The sequence below is a fragment of the Capricornis sumatraensis genome, chromosome 3, assembly GCF_032405125.1.
Source record: "Capricornis sumatraensis isolate serow.1 chromosome 3, serow.2, whole genome shotgun sequence".
Classification (NCBI taxonomy): Eukaryota; Metazoa; Chordata; class Mammalia; order Artiodactyla; family Bovidae; genus Capricornis; species Capricornis sumatraensis.
This window is the reverse complement of record NC_091071.1, coordinates 7,852,285-7,857,205: the sequence shown is the minus strand read 5'-3', so window position 1 is coordinate 7,857,205 and position 4,921 is coordinate 7,852,285.

Below are 4,921 nucleotides of genomic sequence, written 5' to 3'. Positions count from 1 at the left end.
ATCCTTAACCTTTAGGATATTGGGGGCGGGGGAGGGTGGAGTGCTCCTTTTGCCTTTGCCCATTAGTGTAATGAAGTGCGTGTCTGATTTTGAGGATCTGGACAGCATTTAGGGCAATTACAATGGAAAGGAAGTCACCCACAGTGCTTGCAGTCAGCGACAAGCTGCTCCCCGCTTTATACGTGTTACCCAGCCATTTACTAAATCTATTTTGTGTATTGAATGAATGTAATCCCTAATTTAGGTCAAAAGAATATTTTTCACTTGGTCCACCCACTACCCTCTCCAACCTAGCACTCATCACTGAGGGACCACATTCCCCAAAAAGAATTTAAAAAAAAAAAAAAAAACACGGAGCAGGGAAAACCACCTATAAACTGTAACACCTCCATATTTTCAGAGGCAAGGACTTTTGGAAGGCAATATACTTTCATAAGGGAATCCAAAATGAGCTGTCAGTTGGGCTTTAAATAACTGAAGGGACCATCCGAACTCCCCATCTCAATTCTGGCTTCAGAAGGCTAAAAGCCAGTAAGCAGTAGGGTAACTTGTCCATCGTGGAGACTGCGTTAAAACAAGTCTAGATTCTTTCTCCCAAGGTAGATCCAGTGTGAAGGCAGCCTCTCACGCATGATTGCGGGTTCCTGACAACTCTGGGAATATGGTGGGCTGCACTATGTCACTACCTAGGCCAGGCACAGGGGCAGAGCAGCTGCGGAGCACCAGGACTAACCAAACCGAGTAAATGGTTGCTGAGTCAACACAAGGGCTGGGCGGACACCTACCTAGTTTTTTATCTTTCCATCCAACGGAAGGAGATGGGTGTGAGGAGGCAAAACGCCTTAACCTAAAGGACTAGTCAGAAAACAAGACAGTTCCCCTGTGTAACGGGCAGGTAGCTTTGTTCTTGTGGGCTCGGGTCACACAGACCCTGGTGCTGACTGCTGCTTAAGAACACCTGATTCTGAAGGAAGAGCCCTGGGCTGGCCATCATTCAATTCAAATTCAATTCCATCTGAATCAATGAAAAGGCTAGAGGGAGGGACAAAGAAAAATCCTTATGCAAGACCAAAAAAAAAGTGCCCCAACAGAGATGGGAACAAATCAAATGACATAGGAGGAAACAAATGGGCAAACTCAGAACCTGGCACTTTCTGTCCACCAAGTGGCCTAGTCTCTGGAAGAGTCAGTGTTACACAAGTAGTGGAAGGAGTAGCAGCTTTACAGAAACCTAATCATTATTCCAATCGATCCATTTCATTAGATCAGAGGAGGGTGGTTAGGAAGTGCTATCAGAGGCATTCTGGGTATGTTTTGGGGAGATCGGAATATGGGCTGATATCAGGAAATTACTATAATTTCCTTAGGTGTGATGACAATGGGATCGTCCTAAGAGAATGTGCTTTTTAGGAGAAATATGAACATAGGAGTGAAATGTCATTACTTTCAAGGTTCCACAAGACAAATATCAAGGAAATGTCGCAAAGCAGTGGATATTTACTTATCACTGCACCGTTCTTTTCAATTTTTTTTGAAATATTTCAAAATAAAAGGCTGGGGGCAAAGTCCCCTGATACCACCTAGCTATCCTTTGAACAGGGTTAAATCTAACGCAAGAGGCACTAACTGGGACTACCAGTTCCAAAACATTCGCATTTAAAAACCACAAGGCAGGGAATCCTCCAGTGGGCCAGTGGCTAGGACTCTGCACTTTTACTGTCAAAGTCCCAGGCTCAACCTCTGGTCAGGGAACTAAGATCGCCAAAGTTACACAGTAGAGCCAGAAAAAGAAAATCACAAGGCAGAAACTTGTATGACCCACGGGTCACTTAAACCTCAAAAGCAGCAAAAGTCCTCCCATCAAACTGATTCCAACTGAGCCAGATTAGGGACAGTGGTTCACTACCTGCGGGAAGGAAAATGGGTGGCTGGGAAACAGCCAGGAGAGACTTAGTGTTACCTGATCTTGCCAAACTACTGACCAGATAGTAAATTTTTTTTTAAGTTTCACGGGCAACGTACTGTCTCTTTGCACTTTATCCCCCTTTACAGCCCTTTAAAAATATAAAGCTAGGTAGGGATTAAGTATGCAGATGAAATACCAAAAATCCTACAGGCTGGTACTAGGCACTCAGTTGGTGTGACCCAGCCACTCTCGCCACAATTCTTCACTGACCACAGGTATCTGGTTAATCAGAGGTAGGGTTTGTGGCCATTTAGATCCAACCACAGCTACCCATACCAGAACTGGAAAGTTCAAACCAGCAGCTAATTACTAAGTTGGTATACCACATTTTATTGCTGATTAGGCGGGAGACCACTAGGATCTGTCAGCTGTTAGAAATCAAGAACAGTGTTACCCCGGGTAGTGTTCAGAAGGCCGATTCTCCAAGTTTGCTTTGAGAACTGTGCCCAGTCGGGAGCTGCCGTTCTTGGCCACTCAGGTCAACGAGTGTGAGTCAACACACATACGTTCTGCTGACCGGCACAGAGGCCAAAGTGTGAGGTCATTACATATAAATAGAGCAGAGGGAAACTACACTCCCTCCACCAGGCAACTTATTTGCTACACTAAAAGGCTCCTTGCCACCAAGTCCCAACTGATGTCCCCCCCACTCCACCTGCAAAGCTCTATTTAAAGCAGGAATGGAAAGCCCTGCTCTGGAGGCCTGAAGCCAAGTAGATCATTCACTCCTTTACAGTTACCCTCCTGCCCATCACCTTTACTGAATTCCTTCCCACTATCAGTTTTCTAAGCTCTAGAATGCACTGAGGAAGAGGGCCTCTACCATTGGTGCCTAACCCATGGTATCATTCAACTCTTGCATTAGGAGAGCTTTCTTAACCTCAGCTCTTTGGGGCCATTCTTTCCCAACTACTCATCACTGTGATGAAAGGTCGTCCCCTCCTTCTGCCAATACTTCACATATGAAATCTATCACGAGAGACTGAATGCAGGACGTTGGGAGAGTCCAGATGACTTCCAAGAGATCTGCGAAACTGTCAAATAAGGCTACTCTTCGGGTTTTTGTTTTGGAAAGCAATTACTTTCCATGAAATTGTTACATATCATAACATGTAATAGGTATCTATTATTTTTAAACAAATGAGTATTTTCAGCTTCTGGTTTCTGACATAAACTAGCCTCGAAACTTATCTTTACATAAGAGTGATGTAAAGGGGTCCTGAGATGAAAGTTTAAGAAACACCTGCATTAAAGAACCCTTAAAACTGGGTAGAAATCCAGGACTAGACAGCATTTCATCTCAAGAGAAGTTTTGTTCGTGAAAAATCCTCTCAGCAAATTCCAGGCACTCACAATGGGCATGCCTGTGTGCTAAGTCACTTCAGTGGTGTCCAACTCTTTGCGACCCAATGGACTCTAGCCCGCCAGGCTCCTCTGTCCATGGGCTTCTCCAGGCAAGAATTCAGGAGTGGGTTGCCATGCCCTCCCCCAGAGGACCTTCCCAATCCAGGGATCAAACCTGTATCTCGTCTCCTGCACTGGCAGGCAAGTTCTTTACCACTAGCGCCACTTGGTAAGCCCCTTCACAATGGGATGTTACACCAAAGGATCAAGGGTGGATTTGTTCATTCTCGGTTTCCCATAGCATCTTAAGGAAAACCCTGAATGAACTTTGTTGCCAACTCAATACTAACACCTTTCAGGAGCTACCTTTCTTTCTCAAGAGCCTTGGTGAGCCTGTTCTCATCTTGCCTGTATTCCTATTCCTCTGTTGGCAAGACATGTCTGTCTCTACCCTAGTGACTCCCACATACGGAGGTCTTGCTTGGTCAGTGCATGCTGGGTGCTGGCTGCTGCTCAGTTTCATCTCCCAGTCGAGCAGAAGCACATGGGTCATGTGGGCTGTGGGACCTTAGGCACAAAGGTCACTTCTGTGTCCACAGCTCTATTTGCAGTAGCCTCTCAGGGCGGTCCTGAGGAACAATGAGCCAAATCAGGTGAATTCAGTTAACATGGCAGGAACCTAGTCACACAGCATGGCTCGTAAAACGTGATTAAGATTTCTCAAAAAATTGAAAAGCTGTCCTCTTCCACTGCCATGAACCAATGCAGCCCCCTCCCTGCCTTGCTAGAGCATATCCACACTGGCGGGGGAAGAAAGCCTTTGCCTTGGTGTTTCCTCCTGCAGACAATCCCTCCTCAGAGCTGGTGAGGGCAGAACACCCTACACATCTGGGGGTACAACTTGAGCCTTGAGCTTGTCCTGACAGCCACTGTCAGCAATGGCAGGTCGCTGAGTGCCCAGCTCAAGTCAACTCAGGTTGCTGACCTCCTCAGAAAAGACTTCCCTGGCAGTCCAGCTGCTAGGACACCACGCTTCCACTGTAGGGAGGCGGCGTGGGGCACGCAGGCTCAATCCCTGGCCAGGGAACAAAGATATCACGTGCCATGTGACTTGACCAGAAAAACCCCAAACCAAACAAAAAAATACCACCCAAGACACTACGTGAAGATTTTAAAGTGTAGAAACCCATCTCATGCAAGGCATAATGAGATATCCGATGGGCACCTAACAGAAATATCAAGCCAGGCATGTGACCCAGTTTTCATTGAGACCTACATTCCCCACCCCCAGGGCGTGGAAGTTTAATAGTCATTTACCCAAGAATCAAAAGGAGCCATGATTCAAACTTAGGGTTCAATTCCTACAAGAAACGATGGAGCCCCAAAATTTGCGATCCTTATTCAAGGTCAGTAAACCCAGGTCTGATTCCCAGACATAGGCACTTTCCAATATACAGTGTTTTGCCCCTCCCCCCATCCAACCGCCTTCTTTGAGTGGTGAAGTGGGGAAGAAACACCAGGTCCAATCAAACCTTCAAAAGCAAAGGAAAATTTCAACTCATTAAAATAAAACTAGGCAGCACTGACATCAGATCTGTAAGTTTATTTGCT